An 18,777-nucleotide genomic window follows, 5' to 3' on the forward strand; every position below is an offset into this window, starting at 1 on the left:
GATTAGAATGAATAATTGATAATGCAAAATAGGAAGAAAAGGTCCAAAGGGGTAGGGGTAGTGGAAGGGGCAGGGGAAAGGAAAGAAGGGAAAGGAAAAATGATGAGAAATGGAGAAAATGGAAACAAAGTTTTTGTAAATAGGGAAGGGTGGAGGGGGTGAAGGGAGGGCTAGGAATGGGGAAATAAAAAGAACCAAGATGCATCATGTAAAGGTACAATTCCCAATGAGAAATGTAAATGTGTTGTATACCTAAAATGTACCAATAAAAGAATTTAAGTAATAAAATAAATAAATAAAAATAAAAGTAAATAAAATAGACTCATTTTCTTCATGATTTTTGCCCTGCTCTTTAGGCTGAGGTCCGTTTGTTTAACTGGTGTCATAGTGAAATTAAAATGGGGATTGTGAAGCATTTGGTCAAAATTTTCCCTGGCAGATAAAGAAAAGATAAGCAAGCCTCTGAAAAATGCAGAAGCCAACAACATGAACTATTACGGTATATGCATAACAAGTGGAAACACAGAGAAATGATATGGAGAGGTGTTACTGCTTGACATCATAGTTTGGGCTAAAACAGGGCTTTTTTCACAATACAAAATTTTAACTCATAGCACAAATTCACATGTGAAGGAATATGCCAATTCTTTCTCATTTTAAAATGAATTCACTGGGAAGGTGGATGAAAAAAGAATTAAGATGTGTTATGTACATATACCAACTCCCGACGAGGAATGAAATCATTATGTACTGCAAACATGTAATTAAAATGTAATAAAATGAATATACTTGAACTGGGCTGGAGATTCAAGCCCAGCCATTATTGGAACTTGCTCCACTTGGAGTCATGGACGGACTTGAGGTTTCGTGACAAAAGAATGAACGAGTACATTTGGGGGAAATCCTCTCTCTCCACAGTCCTCAGCAGTTCTGTGCCCGCCTAGCTTGAAGTCAGCAGCAGCTCTCTGCTTCCGTGCTTTGCTTGGGCTGCAGGGGACTTTGTGGGAGGCTGAGAGTTGCAGGCCTGTGTCAGGTTCGTGCAGCTCTGTGGGAGACTTTTCCCTGAGGTCTGGCCACCTCCACCACATGCAGCTAAGCACAGTGATCCATGGTGCTCTCTGATCCATCTTCCTTTCCTTTCTCCCCTGACCCTTGACAAGCAAACCCCCCTCAGGGAGCCCAGGCTTCTGAGGGAGGAACCCAGAAAGACAAATGGTTCTATTTTTTTCAACCAAACATCAATAACACTGCTCTATAGCAAGTGAACACCAAGCCCAGCTACCTGAAAAGAAAAGGGGAGCAAAAAGTACAGGAAGAACAAAAATACGATCAATATTTCAATATATTATCCTGCCACAATGAATCAACATCATTCTGCTTTGTGGGAACTGGAAATGGATAAGATCCAGGATCTGGGAAATATTTCTCATATTTCTTTCCTTTAGCCAGTGCAAAGTGGAACATATACATAGGGAATATGAGAGCAGATTTTGTCTTCATGAAAAACAAAAAGACCTAACTCTCTTCCCTCATTCGCACAGGACAGTGTTGCAATCAATGCAGACCACAACAGGCCTGGAGCTGTCCTTTCTACACAGCCAAGCCACACATTCCCATTTCATTAAGATCCCCATGCTCATTGGTGATGGGGTGACACAAAGAGCAGGGATACTTTGCCTCTGAAGCAGCACTCCAATTCAATCACAGAGAGAAGGGCGCTCAGGAACACCCATTCATGACTAGCCTAAAATCTTGGAGAAGGGTGAAATGGACACAGGACCAACACTTCTAAACTCAGATCCAGAGGTATGCTTCTCAGGTATAACAGAGAAAAAACTTAATGACCATTTTAATATGAAAAATTATGGGTATGTGACCTATGATCACATTGGGAGTAGCTACATTTCACTCTGAAACTTCTTTTGGGTGAAAAAATGAAATAAAACAAAAAATGATAATCAAAAATTATGCGAAGCAAGATGAGTGGTAATAGCCAACAACCCCTCATTCTCTCCACTCCCCATTCAGCAACTCCGGGGAAATTTTGTCTTGGTCCAGAAAGAAGAGATAGAGAATGTCTTGCTGGATTCTTCAAGAGGAAGTCATTGTTGACTATGACAAGCAATTCTAGCAGATACCGTTGAAACAGAAGAGGCAGTGATAAAATAAAGACTATACTGTAGCCCACTCTTTTAGTATCTATATTTAGATCTTCATTAGTTCCATAAATTCTGTCCTCTGCTTCATTAAAAAAAAAAACACCCAAAACCCACTTTCATGTTTGCCATATATTCAGCCATTGAAAAGAATAAGGTAGATGTATAAATACTGGCATGGAAAAGTGAGCAAAGTATATAGTTATATGGGAAAAAAGTCGAGGGTCAGATAAAGATAAAACAAAGAAAAGAAACATATATGTTGAAATGCAATATATTGAGGGAATAGATAAAAATAAGTTATAAAGAAATATGTAACAAATTGATAATAATAGTGACTAATTCCGAGCATGGGATTATGAAGCATTTTCACTTCATGCATTATGTCTTCATGCAATATAAATTTTACAAAGGCATGAATTATTTTCATAATTAGAAAAAAATAAGTTTGTTTTATTTTTAGTGAATACAAGAACTATTAAAAAAACACTGTATCAAACAAAGGGCTTTTAACCTAATTATGACAGAAACCCAGATTTAAATGGTTTATAAAGTGTGGCCTAAAAGCACTTAAAACTGGAACAGCTCTGCAGAGGAAAAGATTCTCCATCTTTGCCAGAGAGTTAGGGCTCATCATAAAACATCCTGTGCAGGGAAACCTTCCAAAAGTTAATCATAAACTCCAAACTTCCACCCAAGAAATACTCCTCAGTGCAAAATAGAATCTGACTCAAGAAGAGCCACAGATGGAAGACTGTCTTTAAATGTAAGTTTAAATTATCTCCCTTCTATACCTGCTTTTATGGTGAGCATTTGATTACTTTCTTAATTCTAATAAATTACCAGTAAGTAATTAAAGGAATCCAGTGTTTTCAAAGCAGGGTCAGACAATTTGGGGCAGTCCTGCAACAACTAATAAATTAAAGATCTGAAACTACAATATGTCAAAGTCAATATTAGCCATGTTTATACATCTAACATGTGCATCGAGCCAGTTGAACAATTTCAGCTCAGGGAAATTTTTCTTTCCTAACCTCCAGGGCAACAGCTGACTTCTAAAGAGAAAATTTCATTATCTTGTGGTATGTGTTCAACTACAGATCCTGCTTTGCTCGTAAGTAAACTTGTCATTTCGAGTCTGGGTTCTATATCTGTGGCTGAAATACAGGGGCAGTGAATCGGCACACTAGAACCCAGAGTGGAAAGGGCTTCCTCTCATTTGTTCTGACTCACCACCCAATCAGCACCAGTGACCTCCTGAGCTGATCTGAGGGACACAACACACGAAGGACCATGATCAATTAGCTCTGCGCCCTTCGCAGTCTTAAATTTTCACTCAGGTCACCCTCCAATTCATATCTATTCATGGATAAGTAATTATTCTGTTCCAGAACATATTGTCATTTTATCTTTTCAATCCATAATAGAATTGCCTGGGTTTTGTTTTATCGATTTGCAAAATGTCTCTAATTCGCTGCTATCCATTTTCACTTTTCTCCTGCCTACCAAACAGCTGTGCACTTTGCATTTCTCCATAATTCTGTTCTCATATCCCTATTACTTCTTGGCACTCTCAAAAACAAACAAAAGTCTTTTGGGAGTCATTCATTCAGTTGTTCACATACAAAGCTATCACAACTGAGTCTGAGAAAAACATAAAATAGTTTTGTTAATGATTAGAGGTGACTTAGAACTCAAAAAGTCCAACCCCTTAGTTTGACAAATTGGAGACAATTAAGCCCAGTAATACATGGTGACCTGATGGAACATGCTAAAGATGACTGAAACCTAGGACTATTACCTGAAGAAGAATATAGGTCAGTAATGATGGCACTAAAAGAAGCATCACATTGGCCTTGTATTATAATTTCTTGCTACCATTTTTCTTCCCCCGATAGATTGCATTCTGCAGAGCAAGGACTGTGGTATGTTCATTTTACTTACATACCTCGTCTTGCTTAATCAAGATTTGCCATCCTCACTGTGTCTTCTGGCTGATAGCTGACCTTGTGGTAACAAACGGTTGCTGAGTAATTACCATCACTTACAAAGGTAACAATATCCAACAGAAGAACTGGATCTTGTAGGTCACCCACATACCTCTGGACAAATCACGATTAAAGGATTTGGAGTTACCATGCCTGATTTTATCAAGTCACCAACAATATCTCTATAGCACCATGCAACAACATGTGAGCTTGTTTACATAGAAATGTACAAAAGAATGTAAATTGCACTTCACAATTCAACTTTGTAAAATGCTTCATATATGTCCAGAAAAAAAGCAGAAGTATATACTTATTAAAAAAGGATCTCCTTGATGAGACAAAGCTTTTTTCTTCTGTTGTCAATTTCTTTCTTAATATTGTCAGACAGTTTTAGAATTGTTTTAAATCAAGTAAACATTAATATTCACATAGGTAGCCCAGTTTAGACAAAAGACTTTGGCTGCTAGGAGTCACCAGAGGCAGCCTTCCCAGACAGTGAGCATGGACAACATTTGCTTTTCCCATGTCCAGTGAGATAGTAAACTGAGAATTGCTGAGATGACCAGGGACCGACTGCTTGTGGAAAGTTGGGAAGGAAAACAGGGTTAGGGAGAGGGCTCAGTCCTTCTTCTGACCCTTCTGGAGGCTTCCAAAGGAGAGTGGATGCACTCTGGAAGATGCTGTGGGAACCCATACCCACGGTGATGTGGTACAATTGACAGAGAAAAGTTTTAAAGTAAGTTTAGTAAATTAGCTATTAAAGTACTTGTGGAAGCAAAATATGTAGTGTATCACTTTAAAACCTTGCCTTAGCCCATTGTTTTTGTTGTTTAAAGTGAAAATTGTATTGCCCCTTCGATCTGTAGCTCCACTATAGATAACATCTTAGCTCTGAAGAACAAAGTGACAATCCCTGAACAAACTTGTGATACATGTGCCTTAACTGTCATGTGTTTAGGACTGTAATCAGTGACAGAAACCACCTGTGTTTAACCATTAAGCAGAAATTGGAACTTTATTTACTTAAGAAAGACCACTAGGGATGAGATAATGACTAACAAAAGTATAGAAGGTGAATAACAAAGAACGCAGGGCACGGGACACTAACCAGACCAGTTTCTGGCGGTCCTGCCTACTTGAAAGTAAAATTTTTATTATTTTACCCAAATTCTGTGTCTCCATGCATTTCTTTCTGCAGTTTTCTGGAACACAATGAGAAGAGCAGGAACCTGAACACTAGGCGGAGCAGGTTAGATCTGCAGGGAAACCATGCCTGCTGGGAAACATTCAGGTGAGCAAAGGAAAAGAAACAGAGCAATGAAACTTGAGAATATTTGCTGTTGATGATTTTTCAGGGGCCGAAGTTTGTAGTTTATGTGCTTATTTTGTTAAACTTCCTTCTTATAAGTTGTGACAAGGGAATTTCTAAATGAGAATAAGATGCCCACAGGCAAGTAAGTACAGCAGAAGACAACTTTCCTAAGGCTTATGCATTGGACTTACTCCAGGTGAGCATTCATTCCCAAAAACAGAACCATCCTTTGCCATTTCTTAATGCCTTTCAGTAGGCGCAGGGCACAGTAAGTACTGAATCCACCAAGCTAGTTTATTTGGTAATAAATATTTCATTTTGGCTTTGTAAAGGTAAGAAATATTTATATTGTATATCAAAAATAATAAATCATGAGCATTAAATACATAATTGTGTGTTTAAACACAAAGATGCCCAGAAGTTTCAGAGTGAGTTGATTTAAATTCCTTTAGGTTCTCCTGTCTACTGACACAACTCCAGGCATGGAGCAAAAGGGCTGTTTCTTCCAGTGTCCTCCAAAGAGCAAGGAAACACCTCCCACCTTCTCATCTGATTGACCAGGCCAAAGCTGGACCCTAAAGTTGCAGATGAGGTCACCCTCCCCTGAATTTTACTGGATGAAATCAGGGTTCTATTAGCAAAGAACACTGGTGAAATAGATGCAGAGTGAGGATCCCAGAGGCCTCTGGCCTTCTGGTTTGAGACTTGACATTGATTCTATAACCTCATGCTCTTCTATGCCTCAAAAAATTTAGATGCAAAAGTTGACTATTAAAGAAACAAAAGTATGTTAAACATTCTAAAATTATAATTCATTTACATGCTTATAATAGTATGTTGAATGACAAAAGGCCAGCTGAAAAATATGCATTGACCACAAATAAAATTATGTTTTAAGATACACCTTAATACAAAAATAATAATAGTAATTGTGATTTGGTCTTGGGATTGTTGATTTTTCCACTAATTTCCAAGTGTTTTACAATATGAATGAATGTCTTTATGTAATTTTTTAATTATAAAAATTCCAAGTCCTATTGTTTTACAAGTTCTTTTATTTATTTATTTTACAAGTTCTTTTAAATTCTCATCATCATCACCCTCTGACATTTTTTATTTTAATACCCTATGAAAGGAAATTTCCTTACAGCCTCCCTGTATTCATCTTACATTGAGACACAAATATTCTCCATGAGCAAGATAATTAAACAAAAATACCCTTCTATCATAAAAGCATACTCACTGTATCAAAATCTCCCTTTAACTACACTCCTTCATTAAGCCTGAAGAGGTTATTTCTACTATTTTTCCCATAACCAATGTAAAATTCTAATGGGCTTTGTAATTATTTCCTATTTTTCAAGGCAATTTCTAATTTGTACATTAGTGACACTGAAACACTTAAGCTACTATTTTTGAGATAATATTCACCCCTACAGCACCTTTAAAGGGAACTCATAATTCCACTCTCCTTTTATCTCCTAATTTTCCTAAGCTCAAGAGTCAACCTAGCTTGTAGAGTAGTTAATATTTTGTCTGAAATTTTTAGAGGTTTCTGCCATTATGCCAACTCCTATTTAAGCAAAAGCTGATTCTGAATTAATGTGCTCACCTTCCCTTCTCCCTACTGCCCAGCCTGCTGGCTTCCCTGCTGTTGTGTTACTGTGTGGTTTTTCCCTGCAGATTTTGGAGCACTGTCAAATCAACCTGTCATTTGCTTTCTTCGACCATATCCGCCTCTGTAATCTGTCACAGAATGTAGTGAACTGAATGTGACTAATATACCTTCCTTATTCTCTAAGTCCATTCAGGCTGCACAAACCAGATGGCTTATAAAAAACATACATTCATTTCTCTCAGTTCTGGAGGCTGAGAAGTTCAAGGTCAAGATGCCAACAGAATTGGTGCCTGCTCTCTGCCTTACAGACAGAACCATCTAGCTGTTTTTCATGTGGTGAAAAGGCAAGGCAGCTGCCTGGGGCCTCGTTCATGAGGGCATTCATCCTAATGATGAGAACTCTGCTCTGATGGCCTAGCTCAGCTCCTAATACCCAAAGCTTCAGCTCCTAATACCATCACACTGGTGATTAGTTTCAGTGTATGAATATGGAGGAAACACAGTCATCCAGAACACAGCCATTCTCATCTTCCTCTCTGCAATTCTGGAGTAGAAGAGCCTTGGATGAGAAGGAAGCAAATACTTTCTCTACAATAGTATTTGCTACTTTCTCCATTAAAAGACTTCTTCATCGTAAACTGAAATTTCTTTCAATGCTATTTCATTTCCCTTTTAATTAACCTTCTAGCCTAAGGCTGATTTTTAATAGCACTTTTGATTTACCACCTTCTCACCAAACTATATTTTTTGCAAAACTCTGTTTATTGCTTCCCATATTTCTCTTGCTCTTCTGCTTCTTTTTCTTCATTTAGACATGACCACTATGAGTTTCTCCTTTAAAATTCTTAATTGAGTTCTGTCAATATAATAGTTGGAAGTACTTAGATGTTTTAAATAATCAGAGCTATTATTGCTAATGCCATAAAACAGTAGATGTAAAAACATCTTTAACAGTTTTTCTTTGATTCCTAGATTTTGTATATGTGTCTATGATGTTAACTATTTTCAAAGAATTAAAAACATATTTTGTTGAAAAGGATCAAAAATATGCACAATTCTTTGCCCAAAATAATGAAGAAAGAAACATTCTTTTAAGCACACAATGTTTATTTCCTCATTTGTACAGGTAAGAAGTCTGCCCTGGGCCGGGGATTTAGCTGAGCGGTTTTGCTGCCTGCTGCGCAAGCGCAAGGACCCGAGTTTGATCCCCGGTACCAAAAAAAAAAAGTCTCCCCTTATAGTTCATGATTATTTCACATGCATATTAATTTGAAATACTAGAAAATATAGATACAAAACATTGCATGCTACTTCTTTGCAAGGTCTCTCTGTGGAATGGAACAAATACTAAACAGAAATAAAATTCCTAAAAGAGATACTACAAAGGTAGTAGCTTGTTTGCAAAGTCCCCTTCCCCTCCCCATGCCTTCAGACAGTTCTGTCCCACAACTCTGGGCCTCATTTTGACAAGTGAGACAACACAAGAAGAAACACAAAAAGTGCTCAACTTTTTTGCAGTTAGGAATCTGCCATCACCACAACATGAGCAGCTCGAGCCATCTCCCAAATGATGGCAGACACTTAACCAAGTCATCTCTATCCCCTTGAAGCACTGAAGCAATGCCAGACCTGTGAAGGCGACAATCCTATACATTCCAGCCCAGTCTAGGAATCTAAATCAGAAAACCTACCCAACTTACCAACAGACTGTGAAAAAATAATGTGTGCTGTTTTAGATCACCAGGTTTAGGGGTGGTTTGTGACAAGCAGAATCTAACTAAGAGATAAACTGTTTCCAGAATTAGAGTGCTGATATGATAAAATCTAAAATATGTAGCACTGGCTCTAAGATCAAGTAACAATCAGAACCTGGAAAAGAAGCAAAGAAAATGTTAGTCAACTCTTATAACAAGGACATAGTAGAGACTGGAAAAGAAATGAAGAGCCTGCTCTAGAAGGCTAGAAAGATAATACTCCATATTATGTCATAAAGAAACAATTGGAACCAGACATGGAGGTGCATGCCTGTAATTCCAGCACTCTGAGAGGGCAGGGTGGGAAAACTGAAAGTTCAAGTCCAGCGTGGGTAACTTAGTGAGACCCTATCTGAAATTTCAAAAAACAAAATTTAATTGAAAGATACAATGAATATTCAAAATTTTTAGTGTAATACAGTAAAAGACTCATTGCCATCAATCCCCCTCAAAATATTTCCCTTAGCTTCAAACACACTTATCCCATCATTCTTCCACTTTCTGAAGCAGTTCTGGAGTCCTCTTTCCTGAGTGTCTTTAGTTGTGCTGTCATGGCTACCTTGATGTCCTGAACTGATTCAAACATTTACCTTTTGTGATCATTTTGAATCTGAGGAAGAGCCAGAAGTCACACAGTACCAGATCCTGTGAATGTGTAGATTAAAGCCTACCATTAATGTGTTTATGAGTCTGCCTTTCCATTGGATGGCACTTGGCAGCTGGACTCACCGTATTTTTTTATCATACCTCCTACAGACATTCAGGAAGAGGCCTTTCAGAGCTACTTCAGAAAGTGGCAAGGGCCAGGGATTTAGCTCAGTGGCACTATGCCTGCCTTGCAAGTGCAAGGTCCTCAGTTCGATCCCTAGTACCAAAAAAAAAGAAAGAAAGAAAGTGGCAAGAATTAGGATTAGTATGTTTGAAGAGAGGGAGAACTTTTCAGAGGGATAATGATAATGTGTCTTTTACTGTAATTAATCCTTTATTAAATATTCACCATATATTTTGATCACATCACATTTTTTTTAAAGCTGGGGATGTAACTCAGTGTAAAGGTGCAAGTTCAACCCCTAGTACTGGGAAAGAAAAGACAAAACTATCATTTACAGCAAATTTAAAAGATAGACTATAACCTAATGAAATTGTGGGCCTTGTGACAAGATGATTTCCAGGTAGAATGTTGAAAGTGTCAATTGGCTTATTTAGCTGATTATAATAAGATGAGCTGGTGGAAGAACTGTATGATTTGCAGGTGGAATTAAAGGATACATAGAAGATCCAGAGTTTGCTCATTATAATAAAATTGTTTCTCATTTCCAATCTCTCAAGCTAGTAGTTAAGAAACAGCCTCAGAATAAAGATCAAATCAAGATGCCCTGCAAGCCCATTTGTCAACACCCTGAAAGACTGAAGCCAGTCACTAAAGCCCTCCCAGATACACCAGGTGTTTCCAATAAGATTACTGTCCCACTATCTCCTGGCACGTCTCCCATAGGAAAGAGGACCCTTCTCAGAATCGTACATAGAACTGTTATTGAGTAGAGTAAGTCTGAATACAATTTTTCAAGATTTTAAGAGACTGGTGCTGATAAAATGATGCCAACTTGGACCAAAATGGACTAATGCAGATAAAAATGAAGAAAAGCCTCTGGACTCCCACGTGAGAAAGAAACAAGCTGGGAAAGTTACTCAGCTACAAACATCAGCCATTCTTACAGAAATCAAAGCTATCTTAGAAAGGGAGCTAAAGCCAGGAGGTACAATAGACTAGGTATCCACTGCCTGGGAGCAGAATCAAGCCAGGATCCCACAGAGAATGCTCCCCAGTGGCATGTGTTTGGTCGTATTTCAGCATGGCTGTGGGCTACTGAGTGCTATACAATTCCTATTATTTTTTCTTCCCTTTTTGAACCAAAATATTCACTGTGGTTATCCAAGGGAGCCCTGTAACTTGTCTTTTTAATTCACAGCTCTTTGGTCAAGAGCATTCCTTCTAAAGAAGCCCCAAGTGGACCTGACAGAGATCACAAGATCCTAGACTTTAAGCCTGATGCCATAATTAGGATGAGACTTTTGGGTTCCTGGGGTGGGAATACTTTGCCTGTGGGAGGAATGCAAATAAGTGACTGTCAAAGGCAGGCTCTAGTTGATGGCAATAATGGCCACAATCCTTTCTTTCACAGAATGCGTGCTTCTTTGCAATGTGTCTTTGCAACTACTCTCATTAACAGGTAGAACCTACTCCTCCACCTGTCCCATCTGGGCTTGGCCATCTGACTTCTTTTGGCAAATAGATTATTAACAAATGTAGTATAGTAAGAACTTTAAAAGCACTTGTCATTGGGCTTTCCCTCTTTCTTGCTGTATTTGTATGAAAATCCTGAAACCACCATGGGTTGTCTGAACAAACCCAAGCTATCCTTCTGGAGGAAAAGAATCCATAAGGAGCCAGGGATTTAGCTAAGTAGCACTGCACCTGCCTTGCAAGCCCAAGTTCCTGAGTTCAACCCTTGGTACCGGGGGGAAGAAAAAGAAACCATAAGGAGGAGAACCACAGTCAGAAATCTCCAGCGATGGCCTGCCAAACAGCAGACATGTTTGAAGCCATCTGAGAACACCTGGCCACCACCATACCAGCTGGCACCACCAGAAGGGCTTCCTGGCTGGCTTTACTCCACATGTCAATCTAGCCTGTGAGCTAATACATGTGGAGTTGAAAACCACTAATTTTAGAGAGTGTTTATGCAAGGCTCATCTATACACCAAACAAGAAATGCTTAGTGACCATTTACTACATGGAGGCCACTATTTTTACAGAAGGAAAATGTAAAATAAATCTCTGTTCCTTGAAAGTTTGCATCTTAGATTTAGAAGAAAATAAAGACAACTGATAGAAGGGTCTTCACAGCTGAAGAGGTATCAGATGCTTTAAGAAAATAGAAGAGCAAAAAAAGAAAGAAAATAGAAGGGCAGAAGGGAAGTCAGGGGACACTTCATAGAAGAAATGAGATTTTAGCTATTTGAATGGTGAATTGTGGAAGTGAGGTGAGGAAGGAGGAATGTGCAGAGAACTATCTGGCTTTTTAGAGGAACTAACCTCTGCTTCAACACTCGGCAAAACCCTGCCCCTTTGTGAGGTATACTAAACACAGGTGACTTTATCTGAGAGTCCCTGGCATCCACAGTCTTGCATTTCCTAGATGCATCTGAATGGTGCTGCTGAATGAAACCACCTATTAACCCAACATAGATCCTGAAACCCCTTCTCGGGCCTTCTCTCTGAACTCCACTGCTATCCATTTCCTGGCCCCCAGCCTCAGTCCTGACTCTTACTTCTGCCTGATGCCCCCTGCTCTCCATAAAACTCAGAGGGTGTGACCTCAACACATTCCCAGTATGGCTTAGGCCTCCAGCTTCTGAACCTAGTGTTAGTCCCCTGCTGTAGTCTGATGTCCAGATACCATTACCATGTGAGAAGGCTCAGGCTAGACTGCTAGAGGATAAGCCACATGCAGCAGAGATAAGCCATTTCAACTGATATCTTCAGCTCTGCATGAGTCCCCCAAGCAAGTGTAGCAGAAGGCCACCTGTCTGATGCCAGCCCAATTGCTGACACACAGAATTATGAGCCAATAAAATAATTGGGCCACTACATTTTGGGTGGTTTGTTACATAGCAAGAGGTAACTAATGCAGAAACATGGAAGAAGAAGAGAGTAATCCTACCTGTATGTTTTTATCAGGTGTTTGTCTACCCAAATGAGTTTCTGACTGGTAGAATTTCAGGCTGAGCTAAAGAGTGAGATAATATCAGGTCTCAGAGGCTCAACATTGAAGAGACCAATCTGACCTATTCCACTCATTCCTTTACTTTCCAAATAAAGGGTTTTATTTCTTTTATCTGCTGAAACTTTGTTTTCTATCCTAAGCACACACAAGGGAGAATATCTGCCATTTCCATCAAATAAATACAAAATTAACATTTTAAAGTTCATGAAGCAAGAAAAGTCATTATCCCAATCTATTCTTATACCAAAGTTTCAAACAATAAGCCATTCTCCTCAAAAATGACAGAAGAACTACTATTGCAGATAATTAGCACTAGAAATAGTCTTTGAAGGATGTACAGGGTAAGATAAAAGCCAAAAGAGGAGTCATACCCTGAAATCAAGGAAAGAACCAACTCTTTACAACCAAAGCTAATTGTATCTCTGCCTCCCAGGAAAGGCTAGCTATGATCTGGGGACCATAATTTGGCAGGAGCTACCTATAATTTCCCAAGAGCAAGAAAGGATGAGAGGCCATAGAGTAAATTCTAGGCAAAGGACAAATAAACTACTAACTACAGGCAATTCCTCTTACATTCTAAGGGCACTTTCTTTGACTTTTCTGAGAAAGCTGTATGAGATGGTCAGGGGCTGAAGTGGTCAGGGTAATGAAAAGACTAGATATGGAGTGGAAATAAGAGGTGAGCTGAAACAGGACAGGGCTGAGAACAGAGATGGCATGTGAGGAATTTTAAGACCTCTTCTTTGTCACTCCTTAAAGCTTTCACCAAACCACCTTACTATCTGAAGCCCTGAGTATTGAATTTGGAGTTTAAGGTTGAAACACCTCAAAAAGGCTATGGGACAAGGACGCAGGCTGTCCAAAGTGACTTTATTAAATTTGGATTGTACTAATCAGGGTTGCACCTGTAAATCACTCTTTAGACTCCTCTAACTAAATTATTGACAAGAGTAGAAAGAAGTCCCACTCACTGAACACTGCCTCCTTTCCCTCATTTCTTTCCACCTGGCTTCCTAAGGTGGGAAGTGGAAAGAGACTCCTCCTCCACTGCATGGGCCCAAGCACAATGGAGAACAGCTCAAATACAATGTGGACAGAAGAAAAAAAGGGAGGAAGAAGAAGGGAGGAAAACCTTTAAACTTCACACTCTCCTTTCCTCCATTTGTTGTGATGCCAACTTTATCAAAAGTCTAGTCACAATATCCACCTGGGTCTTCTTGGAATTCTCTATCCTGTTCTATTAGGTCTACTTCTCTGTTCTGGTACCAGAATCTTATTGTTTTGACTATTATGGCATTGTAATATGCTTTAACTTAATGGGGCAAGCCCCCCTTCAATCTTGCTTTCTTTCTTCAAAGTTGATTTAGCTTTTCTTTGACTTTTATTCCTACTTCCATATAAATTTATTCTCAAATTGAGTGTACATTCTACTCTGTTCCCATGTTTATTAAGCATGTGGTCTCCCAAGTGAACCTTTTGTACCAAAAGGATTCCCCTAGACTCAACCGTGTAAACCAGCTATTCAGGTGGGTGAGTCAGAACCAAGGAAGCTTGGCTATCACCCAATAACGGAAAAATAAAGTGACCTGCTGAGCCTGAAAATCCAACTCTAGTGTATGGTGAGACTGCTGAGATACAGCTGTCCCAGAATATCCTTCCAATACAACTTCTTTCTTGCCTGATTGTACTGTAGTTCCCAGTATTATGAACCATAAATTCCTCAGGCCAGTGAGATATGAAGGAGGCCTACAGACCAGGCACCACCAGGCCAGTTCCTAGGTGGTGGCACTATTAATGGAAATTATTTGAGCACACAATTTGGACTGCATTACTCACCGTCATGGCAAGGAGGGCCTGATGGGCTTAATCCACATTTGATTTGTCTTACATGCATTGTAACTTCTTTCAGAGCAAAATTTCCTTCCTACTTCTGCTTTACCTAGAGCAATTTCAAGTGTGTTTCCTTTTCTGAACACACATCACCAGGTCCTTGGGGAAGTGTAACATGGATTCAAACATACCTAAGGCTAAACTTTTCCTTCAGACTTTTAGAGTCAAAATGGAGTCTTGAGTCCATGGATTGACCTTACTCTTTAAGTCTCATTGAAATCTAAAATGTATAACCCCGGGGGCAGAGCTGGAATACAGGAGAAGGTATCAAGACAGAGCTAAAATGCAATTTCTGAAATATGCAGGAGAACAAGGACATATTAAAATAAAAGCCCATCAACATGGAAGAGCTAACTCCTTACACAGCAAAGAAAACCCCCCTGAGGAAAAATGAGTCAATTTCTCCAACAAACCCTGATAGGGATTGGGAATGAAGCTGAACTCCCACCTGTTGGATGCTCTGGTAGAATATTTTCCTCCTCTCTTCTTTGGTCTCTCTTAACCTCTCCCAACCACTATTATCATTTATTCATTTGTTTATATGATAAATATATGTGGAGCACTTCTTCTGAGCCAGGAACCAGCCTAAACCCTGGGGACCCAGCTATGAATGGGAGAAACAAGGTCCAGGCTTTCATTGAACAAATATTCTAATAAGGAGGCAAACTATAAAAATACTAGATAATGATAAATGCTCCAGAAAAAAATAGTGATTTGGTCAAGACTGTCTCTGAGACTTCCTTGGAGTGGCTGATCAGGAAAGACCTCTCAGAGGAGGCAATCATCAAACTAAACCCTGAGAAGTCAGCAGTGCAGAAGTCAGAGGGAACAACACTCCAGGCAGAAGGAGCAGGTGGGAGAAAGATCCTGTGGCACAAGCCAGTTTGAAGTATTTGCAGTTTCAACTTAGAGTTTGCTTCCTTCAGTGCACATTCCCAAATGCCACCACCACCACTCCCCACCCCACCACACACACACACACACACACACACTGGATTCTGTGTTCTCAAAGCACCCCGTTCTTCATTTACTACAGCATTAACATGCTCTGTCAAAATTAATTTCCATCTCACCTGTAACCTCCTCTAGAGTTATTCCCTATGGAAAAGATCATGTTGTACTCTGAGCACCAAATAATGCCTAGATGTGGAATATAACTAATCAATTAGTATTTTGTGAATGAACAATCATTACTCAAATGCATTCCTTCTGATTCTAAGCTGTGACTATTAATTATAAAACTTCCATTTGACTGGATTTTTAAAATGACCCGGGGAATTACAAAGCACACTTTTAGGTGTGTCTGGATAGAGCTTAGAGGTGTGACTTTGGTTCTGTGTGTGGTTCCTGACCCCTTCCTCTCTGGCACTGTTCTGCTCTGCTTCCCAGGCATCATGAACTAAATATGTTTGCTCTACCATGCCTTTCTGCCATGATATTTCTACCCTGGTACCAGCCAACCATGGACTGACCCCCTGAAACCAAGAAGCAAATTAAACCTTTCTTGCTCTAAGTTATGGGTGTCAGGTATTGTGTCCAAGCACTGAAAAGCTAATATAAAATTCCAGTGCTCTTTCCACTATAAAACATTATCTCTCCAATAAATGAAAATTATTATAAAAATAAAAACCTTTTTATTACTCTTTTATGTGTATTTCTTCCATCTTAGCATTTCCACCAGTTCATATCTGGCTAAAAGTTAAATTTCTGTTCTCCTTACTAAGTTCTTATATATTATTAGGAACAATAAAGAAAAAGATGTTACTTAATTCACTTCCATTTTTTTAATTTTCAAGAAATTCCCTCCCTAGTTTTCTTAATATAATTTTCCCCTATCATTATCCCTATAAACAACAGCCAAAAATATCACCATATACGTTTTTCTACCAACTAAGTAACATCTTTCCCTAATGCCTCCTTCTGTTTTTCCCTCTTTTGATAAAGCTCAATTTCTGACTTTATTATCACATTTAGTCTGGTTTTTAAATCCCCAATCACTTTCCTCAGATAATCATGCCTTTATCATTCCACTCTGCTAACAACTGCCTATATGTTGAGTTTACCCTTGGCACACTAAATTCAAACTCATTCACTCTTCAGTCCCCAGACCCAGTAATACCACATTCAAACATAGAGGCCAGAGTGCTCCCAGGTGCCTGCTGCAATAAACAGTGTAATCAAGTCATTTGATTTTACTTTCCCAGGTTCCTAAGCTCATAACTCTCTTCTGCATATACAAGAGTCTAAATAAAGAGGGAAATTTACAATGCCTACAGCACAGATATTCAGAAATGAGGAAAGAAACTTGTCCCAACAATCTCAGAGGTTGCACTGTCCAGGGCTCTCTAAGCTCTCACACATCTCTTTGGCATTCAGAGCTCTTTATAGTGCATCTCAATGGTATCACTTGAGCCCCATTTCAAAATAAGAAATACAGGTAGCATTCAGTGGCACTTATTCAACAAACATTCATTAGCACCTACTGTATGAAAGATCCTGGTCAGGGGATCTCTGGAGAGAATCACATTTAACAAAGCAAACAACATCCGCACCCTCATGAAACTTATACTCTAGTGGAGTGACACAGATTACAAAAAGGAGTCAATAGTTTAATAAGATATTTACACAAAATACTAAGTGCTACTATTAAATGTGTAAAATATGGATGGAGTGTCCAGACAGGAACTGAGGAAATTGTGCTATTTGAGACTGGGTGGTCAGGGAGGACATTCTGGGGAAGTAAGCTGAGACTTGGATGAAGAGGACCCAGCCATGCACAGATACAGGGTAAGAATTTCAGGCAGGAGAAAACAAATGCATAGACTTGGCCTAGAGGTTGGAAAGAGTTAGTGTTTTCATCAGCATGTCTCAAATGACCAGTGATGTTGAACATTTTTTCATATTTTTCTTTGCTATTTCTACTTCTTTGTCTGAGAAATGTCTGTTCATTTCAGATGCCCATTTTTGGATTGGGTCCTTCAATTTGGGAGTTCTGATCTTTTTAAGTTCTTTATAGGTTCTAGCTAGTAGACCTTTGTCTGAGGAACAGCAGGTGAAGATTTTTTTCCCACATTGTGGGGTGTCTCTTCACACTGCTGGTGGTTTCTCTTGCTGTGCAGAAGCTTTTTAATAAGAAGAGATCCCACTTGTTGATTGTTTGTGCTAGTTCAAAGGCAACTGAGGTTTTGTTCATGAAATCTTTTCCTACACCAATGTCTTCAAGAGTTCTACCTAACCGCTCTTCCAGTTGATTTATGCTTCTGTTTTAATACTTAGATATTTAATCCATTTCAATTTTAGTTTAGTGCATGGTGAGAGATATAGGTCCAGTTTTAATCTTTGGAAAGTTGAAATCCAATTTTTCCAGCACCATTTATTAAAGAGGCTATCTTTCCTCCAGTGAGGGTGTTTGGCTCCTTTGTCAAGAATGAGGTGGCTGAGTGTGGCTGGAGTTGTCTTGGCATTTTCTAATCTGTTCCACTGGTCCTCAGGTCTGTTTCTTCACCAATACCATGCTGTTTTTATCACTCTAGTTTTATAGTAGAGTTTCAAGTTGAGGATTGTGATACCCCTTGCCTTGTCTTTGTTGCCTAGAATTGCTTTTGCTATTCTAGGTCTCTGATTGTTCCAGATGAATTTTTGGATTGTTTTTTCAGGGTCTGGGAAGGATACTGTTGGAACTTCAATTGGGATAGCATTGAATCTATATAGCAGTTTGGGAAGTATGGCCATTTTCACTATGTTGATTCTTCCTACCTGGGAGCAAGGAATGTCTTTCCATTTTCTGATATCCTCTTTGATCTCTCTTTTCAGAGTGCTATAGTTTTCAGAGTAGAGTTCTTTGATTTCTTTCATTAGGTTGATTCCTAGGTATTTCATTTTTTTGGATGCTATTATAAAGGGAGTTGTTTCTCCAGTTCCTCTTTCAGTGACTCTTTGTTCATATACAGGAAAGCTATTGATTTTTGTGTGTTGACTTTGTATCCAGCTACTCTACTGAATTTGGTTATTAAGTCTAGAAGACTTTTGGTGGAGTTCTTGGGATCTTCTATATAGAGCGTCATGTCATCTGCAAATAATGACAATTTAACGTCTTCATTTCCTATCTTTTTTTCATTTCCTCTTTTTATTCCTTGTATTTCTTTCTCTTGTCTAATTGCTGTGGCTAATGTTTACAAAACTATACCGAACAGGAGTGGTGCTCACTCCAGAAAGAATGGCTGCTATCAAGATATCAACAAATAACAACAGCTCCCAGCCCAGAGGTAGAG

At 39.0% G+C, this 18,777-nt stretch overlaps 1 long non-coding RNA gene across 17 annotated transcripts in view; it reads right to left on the reverse strand.

Annotated features, from left to right (window-relative positions):
• Positions 1 to 18,777, reverse strand: part of LOC147828824 (uncharacterized) — a 557,189-nt gene that overhangs the window by 377,001 nt on the left and 161,411 nt on the right. The window contains exon 6 of one of the 17 annotated variants that reach the window (XR_015450083.1): positions 58 to 18,575. The exons of the other annotated variants lie outside the window; for them this stretch is intronic. This is a non-coding gene — a long non-coding RNA (uncharacterized LOC147828824). Of the gene's footprint in view, positions 1 to 57; positions 18,576 to 18,777 lie in introns of those variants that run through there. 17 annotated transcript variants of the gene reach the window in all.

Source organism: Heterocephalus glaber, unplaced genomic scaffold (genome assembly GCF_053883595.1).
Source record: "Heterocephalus glaber isolate CG9 unplaced genomic scaffold, H.glaber_assembly_v1.0 deba00000901, whole genome shotgun sequence".
Lineage (NCBI taxonomy): Eukaryota > Metazoa > Chordata > Mammalia > Rodentia > Bathyergidae > Heterocephalus > Heterocephalus glaber.